This window comes from Pinus tabuliformis, chromosome 4_2, assembly GCF_031772625.1.
Source record: "Pinus tabuliformis cultivar Carrire ecotype Pingquan chromosome 4_2, CPIR1, whole genome shotgun sequence".
Classification (NCBI taxonomy): Eukaryota; Viridiplantae; Streptophyta; class Pinopsida; order Pinales; family Pinaceae; genus Pinus; species Pinus tabuliformis.
The window spans coordinates 293,940,156-293,963,855 of NC_142304.1; the positions used below are offsets into that span (position 1 = coordinate 293,940,156).

Genomic DNA, 23,700 nt, shown 5'->3' on the forward strand with positions numbered 1-23,700 from the left:
ACACTTTTACCCCCAGCTCATCCTCAACGTTCCATTTAAATAGAGGAGACCGCAAGTCATTTTAGAAGATATCATCTCAAGATCTCTCTCTCCACTTGTTTGGGTATGTCTTCTCACAAGGAGGACGTGGTGGAAAGAAAGATCTGATACCCTAGCCGCAACAAAAGAAGGAGCCCTAGCCACAGCGAGAAGAGGCAATTTAGCGTGGGTGAAATAAGGTTGTTTTGAAGCCATTTCAGGAAGACTCAAGGGCTGGAAGGAGGTTGAATATCTTGCTAGAAGGTTGAGGAGAAAGGGAGCTGTTTGAGGGCTCGTAGAGGGTGAAACAATCCTCCTGAAAGGCTGCTGCATGCCTGTTCTAAGGGTTGTAGGATGCCATTGTAATGAGAGGAGGGCAGAGCCATTGTTAAGGGCTAGAAGGCTGCCCAGAATTATAGCGAAGGGGACAACCTTCCCTTGGAGGACAACCACATTAATTAAAGGCAATCTGGGCAGATTTTGGGGCTGATAGGAGACTGTGTTTTGTGCCCTAATCAGGCCTAGACTTGTTGAGCTAGGCCGCAGGCCATAACACACCGCTGGAGGTTGTGTTAAGGTTGTCAAGGGTGGACAACACCTTTAGAAGGAAGCGTGGCATGAGAGAAGGGTCTCCAAGGTAAACCACAATCCTAAAAGGTCTTGTCTCCTGACTGTGTGGTGGAACCATGGCTACAGGACGTGCCCTAACCAGTAATGCAGCAAACCACAGTGCCAACATGTTGCAACAGTGCTTTGTGAAGGGCTACTAGATTGATGATCTCTTTAAGGGTATGCCACAACACTCTTAGGGACTGTTTGAAGACTGTTATAAGAGTTTAGGGTTGCATCAAGTGCCCTAACTAGAACAATAATCATTAGCGGAATGAAATCAGTATTATGAGCAACATTTGGGCTGATTGAGCTAACTGTTGGAGGCTGAAGTTGACTGGGCTTGACCAAGCCACTTAGAGAAATATTTCCATCCAGTTTGACCAGCATTGACTTCTCTGGTCAAGGCTTTTATTGCTGTCATAAAATATCAGATTTGTACATTTGTACTATCTCTATTTCTCTGCTGAACTATTGAAGAATATAAGAAGAATTGATCAAGGGTTTCCCCACATTAGGGTTTTTCCTTGGCTGGTGCCACATCTTGTGTCCTCTTGTCTTCTATTGTTTATGTTTATGTTCTATCTGCATTTTACTATCATGCTGATGTGATTGCTAATCTGGATATTGATATTGGGCTAATAAGAAAATTGAAGTAAATTGCTCTTAAGCATAGAACATACCAAAAATTAACACTTACACTCTCTCTTAAAAGCATAAGTTACAAAGACGTGTACCTCCTTAATGGAATGAGTTCCATTTCATAAATGGGCATGAGTTACACTCCTCTTGGCATGCGAGTTGCTTCTCCTTTATGGCATGGATTTGTTGCTCCTCCTATGTATATGTGCCTTATTCTTTCTCCCCTCACTACTTGTGCATTGTGAAAGAAGAATTCAAATTTGAGAAAGAGTTGAAGAAGATTGTGAGAGCGAGACATGGAAAGTAAGAGCAGAACTTGGTGAGCCAAGGTTGATTCAGTGTTTCATTGTTGATTCAGCTGAAGGGAAGGTTGATTTGGTGTGTGCATCTCATGCTGCTCTCAATGATCTTCATGCTACAGCTTGTTGGAAAATCTGGAGACTTGCATATTATAACTTATTTTCCTTAGTTTGATAATTACTTGTGATGTTATATGTTCTTTTATTACTAATTTTATTATGTTCATCAAGCAATTACCAAAACAAGAAGATCACAAAGAGACAAAGTACACAAGATATAGGCTCCAAGCTAGGGCAAAACCCCTCTAAGGGGAAAACCCAAAAAATGCTTCTCTTCTTTAGAATTTGCTTACAAAAGAGACTTCCAAGACCCAAAGATCCAAGCCAACAAACCCTCCAAGACCCATGTTAGCCCCCAACTTCCAGTACTTCAATACTGCTACATTGCTACTGCAACTTCGACCCCAGCTATAAAATTTCGGCCCTGCAACTTCAACCCCTTGCAATTACTTTTAGAATTTCGGTTTCTTGTAGCTGGTAGCTTCACAAACCCTACCGAGATAGATAGAGAAAGATAACCTTTGACAAACTTCGACCTCTACTCCTCTTCTTCATCCTCTAGCTACTCTTCTTCATCTTTGCTATTGCAGATCGAATTTGCTTGAGTGAGTGTCCAAATGTGGTTGATCTCCCTTCTATTTATAGCCTTTCTTGAGGGTCGAATAACCCTTTGTTAGGTCAACTTGTCCTTGCTCTTGGGCTTATCCATGACTTCTACATGATAAAATAAATATTTTTCTTCAGTACAATGAGTATGAATGAGACTTTGACACATGACCAATATTATTCTTTATCCTAGAAAGACATAGAAGACCTAAAAGCACAAAGAACATGCTTTTGACTTAAACTTGAGTATGAAATCCATACTCCAAAATAAAAATATAATTTCTCTTTCTTTATAAAGAATATACAATGTCATGATAACAATTACATCATAATGAAGACCGAACCTAGTTACAATTTTCAACACAACTTGTTCAGATTTGGGTGAACTTAGTCATTCTCATGATCTCTCATTGTACTCTGTAGCTTTGCTGAACAATTGATTTCTAATAGAAGAAGACTCTGGTTGGCGTTTACCCTTGTGGGTTTTGCCCCTGTCATTGGACCTAAATTCTTCGTGTCTCATTTTGTTCTTGGTTGTCCTCTATTTTGCATTTGATTTATGTTCTATCTACAATTGATTATCTAATATTGTAGCTTAAAAAAGTTTTGTAGTAAGTGATTGTTACAACATAGAACATAAAAAATTTCAACATGACTTAGGTGGTGTCATGGAGATGAATGAAGTGTTGTTTGTATTGGGGTTGGAGAATTATCTCCTTTAAGTTTCGGCCATAGAGATAGAAGAATAGAAGTTAGCTTCATGGAGGTGAAGTGGTTGTTAGATTGAAAGGAACTGATCCTAGCAAGAAGCGAGTAATTGGGAGGACGAAGAAGAATCTCTATATGTTGAGAGGACAACCCGTGAAGGCTCTCATACATGAGAGTGACAACTAGAGTGAGATTTGACACAGGAGGATGGGACACCCACACCAAAGGGTTTTTCCTATGTTAAGGAAATGGTTACATGTTATCTAGAGATTAGAGTGGAGCAGGATGGAGTGTGCAAAGGGTATGCACTTGGCAAGTAGGCCAAGGCCTCGTTTCCTCACAGTGAGACTGGGTCTAAGGGAGTGCTAGACTTGTTGCACTCAGACATTTGTGGTCCTATGTCTGTGGAGTCAATCACAGGGTCTTTTTACTTTGCGACATTCATAGATGATTTTTCCAACAAGATTTGGATCTACTTCTAGAAGACCAAGTTTGAAGTCTTTGATCGGTTTCAAGAGTTCAAAGCTCTTGTGGAGAACTAGACCGAGAAGAAGATTAAGGTGCTGAGATCAAATAATGGGGGCGAGTATACCTCCAACGAGTTCCAGGATTTGTGTAGGGAAACAAGAATTAAGGAGTTCATGGTACCCTACAACCCTTAGAAGAATAGGGTTGTCGAGAGGAAGAATGGGACCATAATGGAGGTAGCGAGAGCAATGATCTATGACCAAGAATTGCATATGTTTTTGTGAGCAAAAGTTTGCAATATAATTGTTTATGTGTAGAATAAGAGTGCGCACAAGATATTGGGTGACATGACTCAGGAGTAGATGTTTACAGGGGTGAAATTGGATGTCAGCCATTTGCGCATCTTTGGTAGTCCACAGTATGTCCACGTTCTCACAGAAAAGAGGATTAAGTTGGAGCCCCTAATAGAGAAGGGGATATTTGTGGGCTACTGTGATTTCTCAAAGGCCTACCGAGTCTACATTCTAAGATAGAGGAAAGTAATAATCAGTTGGGATGTTTGATTTCACGAGGGCAGGACCTTTACAAGGTCTCATGAGAGAGAGCTAATAGGAGTACAAGATCGGAAGCGAGAGGCACCTAATGCTGAGAAGGGACCAACGACAGGGACATAACCTATAGATCTGGAGGAGGAGCGAGATGTTCCTTTGAGCTCTACTAGGAGGAGGCCGAGATGGGCCTGATAGACCTTGAGGGACACTGAGGGGCATGTGGAGGCTCCTAGCAGCACTTTTAGACAGTGCATTCTACCAACATTATTTTCTAGTTATTTGGCCTTGTTAAGCAGCATTAGTGAGTCTGAGCCTTCCACTTTTGAGGAGGTTGTGTTGGAAATATGGTAGCCATGGTCGGTATTTTCATCATGAAGAAATTGAAAAATTTGAATTTTTATTTTGCCTCCTAAAATTGATCAAGTTGGTCTCCTATTATTAAAGTCAGTTGGGTCCCTTAGAGGCACCCTTTTGACCCCCTTGAAAGGCTATAAATGGGAGATCATCGATTTGTGTCTTGGTTATATCTGATCTAGTGAAGGAAGAAGTAGAAAAGGAGGGCTGAATTTTAGGAGGGCTTGGTACTTGATTTTGTTCTTGGTTATTGGTTTGGCTATTATCTTGATATGGTTGTCTCTGATGTATTGATGAATCTTGATCTCTTTTTCTCCAATACATAAAGTTTTTTGGGTTTCCACTTGTGAGTTTTGCCCTGGCCTCAGACCTAATTTTTGTCTCTTGTCTCATTGCTATTTTCTACTGCTCTTTCATGTTTAATGGTTGATTTTTTTTTTGGTTGTGTAAATTCTTTCCTTCTGTTAACTACTTAATGATATTGAATGAATACTATGTGGAATTAATGCTGATTGATCATTGGAAGTGGTTATCATGTTGAATAAAATTTATTCTAGCTTGTGCCCTAGATATATCAACATGGTATCAGAGGTTGGTTCGTTGAGCAGTTGAGAAAATTCGAAGCATCTATGTATCATCTCTAAGGCCTCTGTTCTCCTTTGTGGCTTGACCGAGTTCCCTTGGAAGGTTTAATTATATTTTGTTCTGTAACTTGTCTTTGTGGAAAAGATCAATGTTTTGAGCATGAGCCCTCATCGAAGCCTAGTGAAGAAGTACTGTGTTATGAAGAGGAGTTCCAAAATTCTGAAGTATATCATAGTCCAATCCTCTGAAGTTGTGATCCATATAAGAAGGGCCAAAAAATTTCTAACTATTGAAAGATGGTCGATACTCCCTTAAGGCCCTATACATAAGGTTGAGAGGGCTTGTATGCTAAAGAAGATTTGAAGAGCGTTTTGATCCTCCTCAACACTCTGCCCCATGTCCCCGATGCGAAGTTCTGTGGAAGGATCAGTAACTCAAATTGAAGTTCGAACCTATGAAGATAAGGGCCAAGTAAATTCGAGTAGCTTTTGTAATCAAAGTCACCAATACTCTTGCGGACCTAAGGCATTGATTCTCTGTGTTATGTGAGCTCATGTGGTATGTGAGATTTTGTCTTATGCGAGCATCTCTGTGACACTTATGCAAGTTTCTTGTGGCATGTATTATTTGTTATGCGAGCCTCTCTGTAGCATGGTATGCGAGCTCCTTTGAGGCACATTGCACTATGGAAAACAGTGCGGACTTGAGGCTTTGACTCTCTGTGATATCTATACGAACTAGAGGCACTATATCTCTGAGAAAGGACTGTGGACTTTGTTATATATCTATGGAATGATGCGAATTGTGTGTACTAGTCTAAGCTATGCAAAGAAGATCCAAGCCTTTCTCTTACAAAAGTCCCTATCCGAGTTACAGTGGTACCATTATCTCTATGATATTGCTATTTTACAGATGCTATCCAAGGTGATCCGAGCTTAGTAATCCAATTTGTTGTGATGACAATTCAAACTATCTCTGGTTTTATTTATTTTTCTAAAGCACTTAGGAGCGAAAGTCTATTCAAAGTATCTGGGTTACAATTAAATTTAGATGATTCAAAGTCTAAATAAATATGAGCCTTCTCTTTGTGGCATGGTAATTCGAGTTACTTAGAGCAAAATTTGGTGAAGGAGACTAATCCAAACAAGATGATTGTTGAAGATGCACAGTGATATGGCCAGCATTCCAAAGCTAAATCTCTGTGGAAGATTCAGATCCATGTTGTGACCATGATAATGATAGAAGAATTCGTGACTATAAAAGGAGTTGAATCCTTGATTCAAAAGTTTGATGTCTACTTTGAGAAGTCCTCTGTTCCATTCATAATAGAAGGACAAACTGCTTCAATGAGAGACGACCTAATTGATTTCAAGCTGACTCTCATAAGTTTAAGAACTCAAGACCATGTTACCCGGAAAATCTATTATCTATTTTTGGAAGCAATGCTCCTATAATATGATCATGATTATTGCAACTTCACTAATGATCTTCCTTTGAGTTTTTGCTCAAACCCATTAGAGCTTTCAATCAGTGATGGATGGCGCAGTATTCCAGCGTTAGAACCATTAATGAGATGAACAAGTTGCAAGTTTGCAAGTGAAAGAATTGGTGTCATGACATTGTTTTGGAATCTCATGATTAAACCAAGGTTGGAAACTTTTAAAGGTCTGCTAAGTTTAAAGATGTCACCTACCTTGAAGAACAATATCTCTCTTGATGAATTCCCAAGTAGTGGCATGAATATTTGAGAATAAGCCTTGAGGTTGAAATTTATTGCAAAATTAATACAACTGATACATTGTGATCTAAAGCATGTAGCTTTGGACATTGGAAATAAATGCAAGGATGACAAGATTAGTCCATTCGCTAAGCATGATTCCCTTCTAAGCTTGAAGTTTGATCAAAATATTGCCTAGGATTTGAGACTTGATGAAATTGCAAGAACTAGGATTTGAAAGTCTGATTGTCTGACTAGACTCTAGGAATGTTTTGGGTTTGCAAAACTCTAACAAGGTTTTGAACAAGAAAGCCCTAAGGTTTGTGAAACCCTAGGATTGATGATGTTGAAAATGAATACAAGGACGCTGATATTGAAATTGAGAATGATGAAGTTAAGCATTACTCATCTAGGGATTGTAAACCCTAGATTGGACCTAAAGAATTCTTAGGATTTGAAGTCAAAACCCTAGCTATACAAATTGCAAACCCTAACTAAACAATTATTAACCTTATCTAGACAAAAAGGGTTGGGAAAAACCTTGGGTTTATTGATTGATCGCTTCTGCTTAAAATAAAGAAGAAACCCTAGCTCCTAGAAGATTTGACGTCTTGATGATGAGGGTGATTTGCAATTTGAATGCAAGAAGACCAAAGATTAAGAGGGAGCTGACATGTTCTCGAAAGATAAGTATCTTGTATTTCTTTTATTTTTTAAATCGTTATCGATGATGTGGATTATGTATGTCAATGTGGACTCCTTGATGATGATATAGACTCCTTGATAATGTGGACTTCTTGATGATGATATGGACTCCTTGATGATGTGGATTTCTTGATGATGATATGGACTCCTTGATGATGTGGATTCTTTGATGATGTGGATGAGATTAACTCCTTGATGAGTTGAATGAGGTTGACTGGACCCAAGAAGACTAAGATCAAGAGGGAGCTGACACATTCTCAAGAGATAAGTACTTTCTTGATTGTTTCTATTGTTGTTTCATTATGAGTCTCTTGTCTTTGTATATCTTGCTTGGATGTATTTGTTCTTCCATGGCCTCCTAGTGAGGATTGCAGGTACATAATGAAGACTGCCAAGGTGTGGCAATTGCTGGAAATGGATGGAAGAACAATGTGACAAGAAGACTTGTGATTGGATGAGCTTTGGACTCAAACAAAGCAAACAAGATCAACCTAATTGAAGCATGTTTTGTTCCATGATGTAAAGAAGTCAGCTGTGGGTTCCAATATGAAGATGATTCGAGTGACTCTGATCCAAATCTGTTGAAGATGAGCTTGTGACTTTTTTTTGCTGTGTTTCTAATAAGGGCTGAGGACCTCCTCAGTGTAAAAGGGAGCTGATTGAAGAATTGTAGGATTGAAAGTGTGTTACGAGCTTTGTGAAATCGTTGCTAAGGTTGTGGCATGATGGACTGTGAGTCCATGGACACTTGCTTGATGAAAAAATTGAAGAAGCTGCAAGAATCTGTTGCTGACTTGGTTGATTCTTTGATTGGCTCATTGAACCACTTGATGCATGAAATTACTGACTGTATTTGGATAAGATGTATTAAAGAAAGAAAGAACACTTTTGGGTGTTGTGTTGGTCTAAAATTGAATAACATGGATGTTTCTAGTATTCTACTACATTTAGCTTGATTGAAGCTGAAAATGTAGAAGCAGTTTGGCTTCGGAAGCTATTTGCTGATCCGTTTGATCTTGTTGTTGAAAATTGGCAGCTTAGGAATGAATTTCCTTAAATAAAATCTCATTTCTGACAATTATGTAGTGACTTTCTAAAAATCGAAAGTCATTTCTAGCATCTTAAGTATGACTTTCCAAAAATAGTAAATCACCTTGCATCAATTGGTAATCAAGTATAGTTGAAGGAAAATCACTTAACTTATCATTAATCAATCCTAATAGTTCAATCTCGACTTAAACATCAATATTATTAATAATATTATCCTTTATGATACTATGATATTATTATTAAAAGGAATTACAAGTCACGTTACCTTTATCACCTAAATCACTTTGCACCTCTCCTTGATGAATCACATGGCTGGATTGACAACCCACAAACAGCCCTATTTTTCTGTTTACTAATACAGAAAATAATTTGTGAAAACCTAAATTGAGAAGAGATTCCCGACATGCACAAGGGTGTATTTATCAATACAGAATGCAAATGGCAGCCAGTTCTTAATTAGGAATAGAAATACTCATTGACATTTCCAGCAATAAACACAGTTTTAAAAGGGGAATCAATCACAATTAAAGTTTTCTAAAGAAAGGAACAAGGTGACCCATATTCAGCGCTTCATTGCACATTTGATGCAAGCGAGTTCCTGCATTAGTTTTCAGCAATATTGAATCCAAACACATATGCCAAAAAAGAAAATCCTTACATTCATTGCCTTCAAATTATTCAATTAAACTCGAAGGGGAATCTCCCCAAATCCAAGCATGCCAGGAATGAAGAATTCAAGAAAGCAAGTCCTTATATAGATTTGAGCTCAATCTCCTCATACAATAAAATATTATTAGTGGAATATAGATCCACTTTGTTCTCCAAAATACTAAAAATAAGACATCAAAGAAGCTCTCTAAAGCAAAATGAGAATAATAAAATAGTGTGGCTACTTCCTAATATGAAAATATGTAATGTCCATGACTATCATGGTCTCTCGGTGCATTCTACTGAATGAGGGAGATGTCTAATGCCCATGCCTAACACTGATATGACACGTTGCACAAGCCGACCTAAATATAATATCTAATAAGTTCAAAAAATAACAACCCAATATGGTTTCAAGGTTTGTACATTTTCTTAACTCAGACTTTTTAAAGTACACAAGGATTGGCATCTCAATTTCTTTTTGATCCCCCTTGGGGCTTAATAGATCCAGAGATTAAGATGGATCTATTCTGGTTTTTATATATTTGCTGTCAACATTCCCTTTTAGCCTGGAAATTGGAAAGGTACCTTTCAGCCATCCCCAAAACTCGTCTCTTTGTTCCTTTGTTCCGAAATACCTTAAAAGTTCAGTCTCCTACCATGTCTCTAAATTATTTTTGTTTTTCCCTTCAATTTTATTTTTTCTATAAATTTAACTTTGTAATTTTAATTTCCATTGAGTTATTTGTCTATGCTTCTTTTAGTGGTGAACTGTATATGTAAATTTCTCTGTGGAACTCTGTGACTACTGTCATTTTGCAAGTTGTCCACTGCAGTTTGTCTAATTCTGAAGGACTTCCATTCCTACTTATGGTAGGTCAATTTCACGTTTGTATGTAAATGAATAAGCTTATTGTTTGTTCAACTGGAGTGATATTTCAAAGATCTTATATTTCAAAGATCTTACCCAAAATTGTATTCATGGTAGAAACTGATATTTTTTCATAACATTTCTTCAGAATGATGTTAATGACAATTTCTTTTATTGTGGTACAGATCATTGCAATTAAAGACATCATTCGGCCACCTCAGAGAGAAAATTTTAATGATGTTTATATTGTATATGAGCTCATGGATACAGATCTCTACCAGATTATACGCTCCACTCAACCATTAACAGAGGATCACTGTCAGGTTTGCTGCATTTTATGGTCGTGAAGAGAATTATTTATGTGACTTTTCCGAAAGTGGATATTTTATTTTAAATCATGTTTTGAAAGAGTGGAAACAGAACTGGAAAAAAAAAACTGTGCAGATGAAGTTAGTACTGGAAACATGTGAAATTTTAAACCAATGTTCCGTCTACCACTAATCTGTCACATTCACATCATTGAACTGCATTAATACCAAATCCTTTGGACAGTGCAAACAATCTCTCTTTGCATTTTCTCTTCAGATGCATAGTTAGATTATTAATCCCAACTTATACCCTCTCCGTAGGTTAAAGTAAGCAACTTCTACAACTTATGTGTCAGATCATATCAATGATTTAGGCTTCAGGCAATAGCCTCCTTATAGTTCAATTGTGGAGGTGCTATGAATTAGGTTAATTTCCACGGTAAAAATGCTTATCAGGGTAAACATACTTAATCTTTTTAAGTGACAATGAAAGCGGTGGTGAAGCATTATCTGCACCAAAAGCTTTGCCAATCCGGAAAGTGGCTTTGGAGTGTAAGTCCTTAGCTGGATGTGCTAGTGTCCTCCCTCATTGTGGTATTAACATCAGTGGCAGTATCGATGTCTAACATCATGCCTTGTGGGCTCTCTCTGGCTTGTGGTTATTATCTCTGTGATGATTTACAAGCTATTACTCCAGTAGCATCCCTATGATGGGGATTTGTTCCACATTTATAAGTACTCTATTCAACTGAAGTCTGAAACAAACTAGTTAAACATGTAAAATTTAAATACATAGGCATTACTTGCACCAAAAGCTTTGCCAATCTGGGAGCTGGCTTTGGGGTGTAAATCCTTGGATTGATGTGATAGCATCCTCCCTCACCATGTTATTGGTTACCACAAAATCTAGCAGCCAAGTGCAAAGCCTCACTAGGAAACCTAGGTCTTATGGCAACAAATAGATCAGCCACCATTGTCACCTCAATGGCGACTCTCCTGCTGTTTTGTGGTGATATTATCCCCGCAAGTGAGGCTTCCCTAGCAAGAATTAAAGTATTGTAGTGGACCATATTCAATTCTTAGGGCACAAAATTTCTTCACACAAACCTTGCCTTCAAATGTCTTTCTAGCTGATGATTTATAAGCAAAGCTACCACACTTGTGTTGTGGATGTTTGTAGCTCAGGTAGGTACTTTTGCATAGGCCTAAATGTAACTTAGCGTAAGTTTAAACTTTGGAAAAACACATAATTATTATGTTGGCTAATTGAGTTAAATAAACTCATGAAAAGTGAAGTAAATTACTATAGTGATTATGTTTTAATCTCAGTCATTGATCTCAAGTGAGGCAAGATCGAATCTTGGCCTCAACTACTTTGGAGATTATGGTTATGGATTTAGCTCAATATAAATTTATAAAAGCAAGGCTAAAGAGAAAAGAAGACTGCCAACTGAAATCTTCTGTGTTGCTATTTGCCCACTGAAATTCTAAGTTTTTTCATTTTCTTCAGTGATTAGGACCAGAATCCAGTTATTTGGAAAGTTTGTTGTCCAATTGTCAATTGGAAGTTGTAGACTTAGGGATCTAGCTTGCTAAATTCACAGGGAACCTGTACCACCCACAATTGAGAAAATGAAAATTGCACTAATTATTTCCGCTAAACATTCAAGCTGGTACACTCCATTTTTGGTTTGGCACTTCTGTTAGAAGGTTAGTAAACTGAGTTGTATGCCATAATTATCAATCCAGCTTGTCCTGAGATGTTGCTTAATGACTTTTCAGCTGGCAGAGTCACTCATATTTCAACCAAAGCAAATTCAGTGCACCAAGGCTTACATTTTAGCTTATCATTTGTCAGCAGTCCACTTTCTCTTGTGAAGCTATCTTTGCTTTATCAGTATTTCAATATTTGGCTGCTCTGGATAAGTACAATATATTTGCAGTTGCTTCATATTGAAGTGGTTAAGGGTCTTCACTATTAGCCATGGGGTGTTGGTAGGAACATTATCTAATAGGAAGTTAGGGAAATATCCATTACAACTTGTCAACTACATTATCTGTCAATAATAAGCATGGTTATGCATCTTGACATGGATGTCCTTTTGCAGTTTTTCCTATATCAACTATTGAGAGGGCTGAAGTACATACACTCAACAAATATTCTGCATAGAGATTTAAAGCCCAGTAATTTGCTTCTAAATGCAAACTGTGACCGAAAAAATGTGATTTTGGGATTGCACAGACTACTTCAGAAACAGACTTTATGACAGAGTATGTTGTTACTCGCTGGTATCATGCACTAGAAATACTATTGAAATGTCCTGGGTATACAGCAGTCATTGATATCTGGTCAGTGGGCTGCATTTTTGTGGAGAACTAAAGCAGGTGCCCTTGTTTCCTGGTAAAGATTATGTTCAACAATTAAGGCTCATCACTGAGGTAAATGCTTATTCATTCTTTTTTTTTACGAAGATGGGCAAGTCTATGCTTAAAACATAAATGATTTGATGTCAATGATAACAATTGAGATACAAATTGAAATGGGCTGCTTTACCTATCTTAAATCATCAGATGCTGATTTCTTCTGTGTTTGGTTTCTTAACAGTTAATTGGTTCACCAGATGACTCTGATCTTGGCTTTTTACTGAGTGACAATGCTAGAAGATACATCAGGCAACTTCCACAGTTTCCTAAGCAACCTTTTTCTCAGAAATTCCCTAACATGGCTCTAGCAGCTGTAGATTTACTTGAAAAAATGCTTGTATTTGATCCAAGAAAACACATTACATGTATTTTACTTGTTTCTCTTATAATTGGCTAGTTATTATTATTTTCAGATGTGTTGTGATAGCATCAGGTTTTTTGCCCCAGAGAAGGGAAGTTCTACACTGAAGATGTGCAATATGATTTTAGTTTTTCTTATCTCATCTTCAACTGAATCATGTTATATGTTATTATTGTGTTGCCTTTTAGTTCAAGAGGCCTTGAGTCACCCTTACTTGCCAAGTCTGCATGACATCAATGATGAAACCAGCTGCCCCAGTCCTTTCAACTTTGATTTGAGCAGCCCTCGTTCACTGAGGAACATATAAAAGAGCTCATTTGGAGGGAATCTCTTAACTTCAACCCAGGCATGATGCAATAGCTGGAGCAGACAGACTTGATATTTATCTTGCAATCCCTCTTTACTAGTTATGTTATTATGTTTCTGCAAGGAAATCCTTCTCTTGGTTTGTTATTGCCTTCTGAAGGTTTGCAGAACATTGTGTAGGTGTGCAAACTTGTTTTATTAGAGTCAGGTTTGCTTTTATTCTTTGAAGGTCTGGTAAAAGAAAAGGAATTGATGGATATGCTTACAGATCGATTGTGGAAATTGTGTATTCCTAATCTGAGCCAGCTATTGGCCTCTACTTTATTATCATTGGACATTAAAATGTAATTGGGAAACTTAATAATCTAAAGTAAACACCAAAGGAATTTGTAAGTTTTGTCTTGCAAACATGATTTCATACATTTGGATTTCCAAGTGTGACAGATTACTTGGAAATGGTGCCATCTTTGGTACTAATAACATTGCTTGGTATTTTGTACACAACACTCTTGAAAAATTATATAATCTGGGAGTTATATCCATAACTGGAAATTTGGAATAGGGAGTTGGTCGTATGGCTGAAAATTTTAATAATATTTGATTTGGGAGTTGGTCGCAGGAGTTAGAGGTCACTTTATTGTGCTCTTCTTTATTGCAATGTATACCTTGGTCTTGATGTCCTGTAATTAATTCCTTAACCAATGTCTGATTTATGGTGTAGAATTCTCAGTTAATTGGTGGAAATGAACAAAGAAGATTGTTTATGAAAGATATGCCAACACATTTTTAATGGTTTTGATTGTTTAGAACAGTTTTAGTACTACTGTAATGGGAAGGCAAGGAAATTTAGGGTCCTTGGTGGTTTATGTCAACGAAGTTCATGAAACTGAGAAAGTATGAAAAAGTTGAGGTCATCATTGATAGTGTTACAAAAAAACCAGGATCTCAACATGCCAACTCAGATGAAAATATTTATAAAAGCAGGGAAATCATGGAAAAACACATAAATAATGAATTTGTGCTATTAAAATGCCACTGGAGGTGCTTGTAAAATGAAGTAAGATTTTCTGAAAGTTATTTACTTTGTACAAACTGTCTACTTTTAACAGTATGGATTGTGTTGATAAAATGTAGTGTAGATCCTATATTTGTTCACCAATCTAAGATTTTGATGCTGGTGCTGGTTATTGAAGTACTGAAAGGATGCTTCAAGTGAGAATCTTGAATTTTCAACAAGGGATTATAGAGCATTTGAGGGTGTGCAGTCACTCTCTGTCTTGTGTGTACAATGCGCATTCATTGGAACAACCTAAGATGAGTATACATGTGAAATCTTCATGAGTGGAGATTACAGATTACTTTGAAGTCAGTAGAGCACAGACCTCTGACTTTATTGATGTGTTAAACAATCAAGATTTGCATCAACTTATTTTCTAAATCTGAAATTGGCAGTGGTGGATTCCTATTTGAAGTCATACAAAACATGGCAAAATGGTATTTTGTAGTGAAGTACAGATACTGTTTTGGGTAAGTAGTTATTGGGACTACCTAAGAGTTCTTCACAAGTCCAAAATCAACATTTTTTTGAAGTGGTAAAGAAAATTGTGGTGTCACCAACATGTTGAAGGCAATTATCTTGTACCTATGAGGTCATGTTTTGTATGAATATCCTTTATTGGTATATAGTGAAGACAATTCTTTTGCTGTTTTGTACCACTGTTTTAAGAATCGGCCGGCTCGGAACCGATTCGGCCAAGTTGGTCCAAGTCAAGCCCTCACCGGGTCGACTCGGCCATCAAACTGGTTTGGCCAGCTTGGTGACAGTGGCCCAAAAACTCAAAAAAACAACGATTTTTTTTTACTCACTTTTTGGTGAAGAGATTTGTGTTAAACACTGGTGGACACATGAATTCCACATTCGCTGACTGTTTTCATAGGTTGTTTACTTGTTCACACGGCTTCCTGTGGCATGAATTGTTTAGTGCTTGAAAATAGAAAGTGATGAGTCTGGTGCTGACCATTTGATAGAATTTATTGTTGTGAACTTTTTGCCAAGAACAAGAAATCTTCTGTAAGAATGGAGCACGACATCTGTTGCCTTCATTGTATAAAATTCCTCAAGGGACTATGTGAATTTCTAAGTAAACAATGATACTATCTGAGAACCATGTAAGAAAGAGGGCACATGAAATTGAAATTCTGATCAGACATGTGATCCTAGTTAGAATGTTTATAGGTGCAATTCTCTTTTGGAAGATGGCAGTTTATCTTTATACATATTACAAAGTTGATGGGAACAAACTTGAAGTTGCCCCAACGGATCCTAAAACTAGAGAATAACCACAAAATATTTTATGGGGTGTAGATGGGTCTATCATGACTGCATGTAGATGTGGATGCAGAAGTTTTGGCGTTAGGGATCCTATTTCTTGATCTGTGTTACATACAAATTGCTTTTGTAGCTCTTCTCATGAATACATCTATTAATATCCATCTTAGTGAGATGGTCTAAGATGATTGATGAGGGTACAAGATTAAAAATGAGTTACAAACTATGAAGCATGTAGATATGCTACTAGTGGTTGATCCAGATGATCTTGGCTCCTCTAGCAGTAGCCACTAGCCAGTGGTACTGGTCACAATGTACTTTTGTTGTAGAGACCATTTCTAGCCTCTTTGGTTATGCGTTTTTGTTTTCATCTCTATATCATCATCATGTATGTATTGGACAGTGCACTGGGTGCCATTTTGATATAATGGATATATTCATGAGCCTACTTTGATCATATGTTGTCTTTTATCTATATTATAACGTTGTGTATTTGGAAACATGAATGAAAATCTTTAAAATTATGTTTTTTTATAAATAAAAAAATATTTAATGTGTTTTTTACAATGACCGAGTCGTTGAAATCGAGCTGGCCGAGTCCATACCGAGTCTGAGTCAAAGTCAACCCTCGGCCGAGTCGGAGTCGAAGTCAGAGTGAACCATGGTAATGGATGAATCTTTATATAGATCACCTTGCCAGATCACCTTGCCACTTAAACACAAGAATGGAGGAATGAAAACATAAGAAAATATAAAGTGATGCTAAATTATTAGTGAAAAATATTTAATGAATAATAATTGCTATTTGAGGTTCTGAATTCGGATATTCCACAATCTTCATTTTTACATTGTCAACATTTCAGAGTCTAGAACAAGACTCTTCACCAGGATTGATTTACAAAGAAGAGAAAATGAGAGATATAATCATGACAATGCTTGAGGAAGGCTAGATCGGATTCCCTTCTTGTATCTTACCCCTATTTTCTCGAGATCACGGACCTCCTTCCAGGTTTTCCCTTCGTATAGAGTAACAATAACAGTTTGCAGATTTCTGTGGTGTGGTATTTGAGGTTTTTACGTTGTCGTGGACGTTACTCAAACCTAAGCACATGATTTGATTTCTGTACCAATAGTGTTAGTTCTCACTCATCATAGCAAAAGACATGAAATTCAATCCTGTGACAGCTTTTGCGTTCAAATGACAACAAACTCCAATCGATCATAAGGACACTATTAAGAACATTCATACCGACTCTGAGTCAATAGTAATTCTGACTTGCCTTTCTGCCCTTAAATAGATGAGTATGCACTAGAAATAACTTTCGAGGTTTCTTATGAATCACAACAGTAAGCACCTATAACAATTTGCATTGCAGCCTTAATTAAATCAAAGGTTTCATACTGTGGTTACGTACTTGCTTCTCAGTCCTACTTCAGAGAAGAAAACAACCCTATCTTGGGCTCAAATGCATCCTTACTTTTGTGGCTTGACTTCGTCCTCTTACAGGCCGAATCTTCCTCCCTTGCAACTGCTACCCCCTATTGATGGAGCGGGGCAAGGAAGAAGAACTCTTTGGTGCCTTGTTGCAATCCCCCTCGGTTGTTAAAGCCCTTATAACAAAACTTTTCCCAAGATCTAAACAATCCTAAATCAGACCTGGAAACTTTTCAAACGCTGCTGTAATATCTTCTTAGATAAATACATTAACAGGCCTTAAATTTAGCCTTAAACATGCCCAAGGCTTGGCCTTGAGGCTTAGACACCCCGAAGTTTTCCATAGAGAGGGACCTTAGACAGCCCGAGATTAGCCTCAGGAGAGATTTCTGTCCAGCAAAAATGATTAGACAATCAGACAAGCCCACAAAATAGTCTGAATTCAACCTTGAATTTCATTGTAACCTTGCCTCAGAAGTCCGAACTCTATCTCAAAAGAAGAGGCCGATTTATGATTCAAAATTGCGGAGCAACCGATATATGCCACAAAGGATGCGAGTTAGGCCACAAAACGAGCCATTAATCCATACTTAGGTAGCCTCAGACTAGCTTTCAGAGAAACGGAAGTTCCACCTCAAAAGATGAAACAATCAAATTCAATTACCCTTAAAAACTTGCCCTTCCACAGATTGGCGTGACTACTCTTAGCCTCAGACGAATTTCAGAGCAAATTTATAAGATAAAGTAAGTGAAAAAGATGCTTCTTGGAGGAGAACTGAGCCCTCTCTATATACTGAACCAAGGGGGTTCTAGAAGGGGCCAACTTTCCCTTAAAGCAAGGAGCCGACCCGAGTAAACCTCAAAATTTAAATGTTTGAATTCAATATTTAAATTAGCTGATTCGATCTCCAATAAATTCGAGATTTCTTGAAGGAACCGACTTCCTTTGCAACAATATACATAATGTTTTGAGGGTCTTAAAAATCCTTTTGATATCAATTAAGAATTCTTTTTTGAGGACAACTTGGTTGCTCAAAACCCACCAGAGTTATTCAATATTTTCTCAAATATAATTTCCAATAATTGATCAATTATAAAGCTGATTTTATATCATTCATTTGGGGGCATTTTAACCATACTTTCAAGGCTCCAAATTTGATAGGGCATATCTCCTCAAGCGTGAAGAGTTATGTGGCATGCCATTTATCGTTAGAAATGACACTGAGATTTATCATCCTATGATGGCTTTGCTTTCAAGTTCATTGATTTTTCCATTCAATTTCTTCATGAAATACGGGGCATCATGACCATACCATAAGAGCTTCTAAACTTTCGGACTTCCTTCAAGGGTTTTTTTTGTCCATTCGAGCTTCCAATTAATACAATCCAATGATGTATATTAAGAGTGTTCAAAAACTGACATTGGCATCAATGACAAAACCATTCAACAATAGATAATATAAGATGACATAGATTATATAAATAATTCAAATTATTATACATATTTCACAATATATTAAAATATTAAAGTGATACTAATTAGAGGATATTAACAATGTCTTAATACACAAGTTATAATAGAAATAACTTTTATTGAGCCTAACACAATGCAACAAATTAGGTTTATGTAAATAAAATGAACAATGCTTTTTCTATGAGTTAAAGTATCACTATATTGATGGCCTAAAATCTCCAACCCAATAATTTCCCTAAGAGGTGTTATTCACACTTCTAGTCTCATTAGGAGTTAATTGACATTTTCCTTTTTATTTAACCAATCTCCTTCATCTTTCTTGATAACCTTTAATAGACATAGTTCATTTTTACTATTTTGTACTATAGCTTAATAACTCTCCAAATGTTATATCAATTAGGAATATTCCACTTACATTATTTTAAATCATTAATTAACATTTAAAATTAATATTTTTATTAACACAATTATTATCATAGTTCATAGCAATAAATATTTTAAAATTCAAGCATTCTATATACGCACTTTTAATAATACAATAGTTCATCACAACTTTGTTAAATAAAAAAAATTAAGGTTGAAGTGAATTATAATATGGTAAAAAATTTCAAAGTTGAAGTGTATTATAATAAGGTCAATTTTTATAAGGAATATTGGTTTAGAAATATCCATATTTATGCATTAGTTGTGTTTTATTTAGATATTTATACTAAACATTTTATCAAATACATTTTTAAAGACACTGGTTATTGGTCTCATCTTATTTTATTTGGTAAATTAATTCAATGTTAATATGTTAATGTTATTTATTTTTCTTAACAAGAATCAATATGTTGTGTTAATTCTGAAAAAGGAGTGAGGCTTGGAAGCTTGAGTACATAGATGCAAAAGAAGAAGATAGATTCTAAGATAGAGTTGTCACTTGACTACTATTTACTTTTTACTAGAATCTGATTCTACTATACTGAGACAACACAAGTACATATTTGCATTTCATAACTAGAACCAAAATTGTTTTAAGAACTGATTATGCATTCTTTGCTTTTTGTTTGTTCACCCTCATTTGGCCTGGTTGATGGACTTATCTTCTCCCGCAACATGATATTGATATCTGTTGTTTGATTCACTCGCATTTTTGGTCTTCTGTTCCAACAAAGAAATTTTATGTTCTAAGGAAGCAATTTGACTATGATGTGCAAAGACAATTTCTTGCAGCGAAGAGATTGCCTTCTCAAGATGCCTATAATGCTGATTATTCCTATTGGGCGCCTCCCTGAGTATGGATGATTTTGCTTGCAAGCTTCCCAATTTATGAGATAAAGGCTTCTTCACATTGGGCGTTCCATTTCTACTGAAGGTCTTTGGTTCAATCCAACTCTATGTGGAGGCCTTCACATTATTTGCAAGAGGAGTCCAAGGATCTAGAGGGATCCATTTCAAAGGGAAAATGAACAAGAGTGAGCTTGGGAGCGAGGAGCGGTTAGGGGGAGCAGAGTGAATGGTGAGAAGGTGACTGGGGATAGTGTTTTAAGATTTCGCCGGCTTGGAACCGACTCGGCCGAGTTGGTCCGAGTCAAGGCCTCACCGAGTTGACTTGACCAGTGAACCGGTTCGGCTGGCCGGGTTATTACTGAGCCGACTGAGTTGTCTAACAACTCGGCCGGCTCTGTAATAACCCTACCGGCTCGGTCGAGTCTGAGCCTACTCCGCCGGGTTGGATGACAGTGGCTCATGAACTAAAAAACGATGTCTTTTATTTTTTATTTTTTTGCTTTTGGGGGACTCCAAAGTTTTCACTATGATACTTTAATGGATTTTTGTCCCTAAATAAGTTTATCGCGCTTGATATTGAGAGGTTTGTTTAGGTGGTATCACATATGTAGTAGAGATTCCTTAAGGGATAGCTTCGTTCTTCTTCAAAACCTTCCAATAGGTTCTTTGTTTCTTTCTTAAAGCAAAATTAATTTGTGGCCCCCACCTTGGCCCTCCAAAGATGAGCATCGAGCCTTGAGTTGATTCCACGTGATGCTACACCCTTTGATGAGCCTCCAAATGCTAAAACACTAATCTTAAAAGTTTGGACATTTAACTATTTGATGATATGCCCAAATGGATTAAAGATGCCCCCTGGCTGGCCTTGACCTTGTTTTGGTGGATGGTGCCTTCTTCCAAAGCACAAATGATGATGGTTATCAGTAAGATGACTTAGGAGGGCTAGCACATCTCTCTTTGATGTCAATGCTTACCCTTAGGGGTGCCATGTCATTCACATGCTTGAAAAGGGTGACATAGGGTCTCTCCTAGATGACATCATGGTGGAGGATGCACCTTTTGAAAATGTACACATGCACTTTGGGACTTTCTTGGAGTGAGGAACACTCTTGGACCCTTGTATTAGTTCCTTGATGACTTACGATCTATTTTGGAGGATAACACCATTTCTAGCCTCCTTGGTTATGTGTTTTTGTTTTGATTTCTATATCATCATCAAGTATGTATTGCACAGTGCACTGGGTGCCATTTTGATATAATGGATATATTCATGAGCCTACTTTGATCATATGTTGTCTTCTATCTATATTATAATGCCGTGTCTTTGGAAACATAAATGAAAATCTTTAAAATTATGTTTTTTTTATAGAATTTTTATTATTATTTAATGTATTTTTTACAACGACCGAGTCATTGGAATCGAGTCGATCGAGTCGATACCGAGTCGGAGTCAGAGTCAGAGTCGATGCTCGGTCGAGTCAGAGTCGGAGTCAGAGTTGATGCTTGGTCGAGTCAGAGTCGGAGCTGGAGTTTTAAAACATTGACTGGGGAAGGCGAGATATGTAGCTCAACTTGATCTACTTGTGTGTGAAGTGCAGGAGGCTCAAGAAATTGTGATCACAATTCAAGATGACGTGAATTAGGGAGGAGGATTTCCTTGGTGATTTGATATGAGAATATCGCCCTTTTGAATTTTTTGAGAGGAGAGATTTTGGACTCCTAAACATCCTTTCCTGAGGGTGAAGCCTGCGGATGCCAGATATGGATGTGACAATGTTGGGACTTGGTAAAGATAGAACATGTTCCAACATAATGTTGGTGTCGAATCTCATGATCATGGGATAGGAATGAACCCTATTTCAACGTTGATCCGATCTTTGCCTTGAATTTTTTGGCATGCTCTATTTTTCCGTCTATCTGCAACTTTTTTTTGCCCTCTTAAGACATGATAAAGGGAGACCCCATCCAATCGTTATAGGTGGTATTAGTATTTTCTCTATCTCTGCATTGTTAGGACTAGATCCTTTGACTAATTGAATTATAAGAAGGAATGAATCACCTTGAATTATGGGGCGGACTATATGTTGTTCTCGAAGGATTATGACACCCAGAAGAAGGGCATAAGCCTCTGCACAGTTGTTGTTGTTTGTTTCTTTCCTAAGACCCCACTTAAAGGAAATTTCTTCTCCTCCAAAATTGGTGATGATATCCCCTGCGCCAACCTTCCGTGTGTTATTTTTGGATGCTCTATCAAAGAAGAGGTAAGTATACTTTACGCTTTGATCAAGTTCTATAAGTCTTGTTCTTTCAACCAAATTTTCCACTTTGGTAGAGTAGAAAATTCCTTTGGTTGACTGAGAATGTCGTGGCTGGTTTTTGGAAAGTGGAACCAATGTAGCTCTATTTCTCAAAGGATTTTTTGGTCCAATTTATTGTTCCCTTTTGATAGTATAGATTCTGCTGTTAGGCCCCAATATTTGGCCATGATTTTTCTTTGTTTTAGCTTTCTTGACTCAAATATACTCTTGTTCCTTGCTAGGAAAATTTACCAACAAAGGGTTGCAGGAAGGGTATGCCAGAAACGTCTAATAATAATCTTCTTTTGAAAGGGTAGGGATCATAGATGATGTTCCATTGGGTGAAGAATTGAGGTAAAGGAAGGATAAATTTTAGATGGACTGGAAGGGGATGGATTAAATATTTCCAACAATCTTGAGAGAAGGGGCATATGAGGAATACGCGTTATAATGATTCTCCAGAGTTCATGCAAAGGGGTTATCTTGAGGGGCCTTGAATGCTACGCTTCCTTAAATTTAAAACAATCAAGATTTCCCCCCAAGGAGAGTCCAAATGAATGCAAAGGGGTCATCTTGAGGGGCCATTGAATGTTGCATTTCCTTAAATTTACAATAGTCAGGATTTCCCCTTGAGGAGAATCCAAATGAAGACTTTGATATTAGGTAAGCTTTCTGATTTCCACACTGTTTTCCAGGATGGTTAGGCTAGTTGTTGGATCTGCTCCTCTTGTAGCACCTCGTATTCACTTTTGACAATGTAGTCTTTCTGTGATAAATTCCACTTGAACCCAACCTTTTCAGTGTTTGAGGTTGGGGCAACACCCTTTATGATTTCTATGAGTAATATCCAAAGATGTGATAATCCAGCTGGAATGGGGGGAGGGGGGACGGTTCAGGCCTTCAAAATGGCTCCATATTGCTCCCAAAGAGAAATTTGTGCTAAGTGAGAGATACCTTTGGTAGCACACCAAATCCTAAGAGGCTGAAGGGTAGGAAGGGTGGAAAATATATGCTTACCTAGAATAATTTCTGTTGGTGTCCAAGTGTGAATGCTGTGATTCAACCCTTTACCACATTAATATGTCAATCCGGGTGCGCACACTTTTCAAGGTAACATGCAAGGTATATGCAGGAGCAAGGTTACAATCTTACATTGACCAAGGGTTCGTGACTAAGAAATTAAAGTATCGATGTAACAATAACAGAAATGGATTGCAAAACTTAAAAAGGCATTCACAACAATCTATGTAATATGCAACAACAATAAAGAAAATACAAGTAAAAAATATACATAAAAATGACACATGCATAACACCTGATCAAAGGAGTGGGCCCAACTCCTTGGTCAAGGATGTGCTTAACTCACATATTGAGAAAAATATCAGAAGGCTGAAAATTTCATTAACAAGAGTTTCACTGTTACAAGGCTCAATTCTTACATCAGCTAGCCCCCCTTTCTCTCTGGATTGTGTCTTTTAAATATACAAACATCCAAAGGAAACTTACAACAAACTGATCTCAATATTCAAGATGAGATATGAGAGATCTATTCATCATGATTCAGCTGGAACAAGTCGAATTTGGTTATTACAATTGAGAAATT

At 37.3% G+C, this 23,700-nt stretch overlaps 1 pseudogene across 1 annotated transcript in view; it reads left to right on the plus strand.

Moving 5' to 3' along the window:
- The window catches only part of LOC149169147 (mitogen-activated protein kinase 4b-like), a 51,481-nt pseudogene extending 38,137 nt beyond the window's left edge, over positions 1-13,344 (plus strand). The window contains exons 3-6 of the transcript XR_016259778.1: positions 10,077-10,214; positions 12,308-12,638; positions 12,805-12,988; positions 13,173-13,344. The product of XR_016259778.1 is annotated as a mitogen-activated protein kinase 4b-like (transcript). The remainder of the gene's footprint in view (positions 1-10,076; positions 10,215-12,307; positions 12,639-12,804; positions 12,989-13,172) is intronic.
- The last annotated feature ends 10,356 nt before the right edge of the window (positions 13,345-23,700 follow it).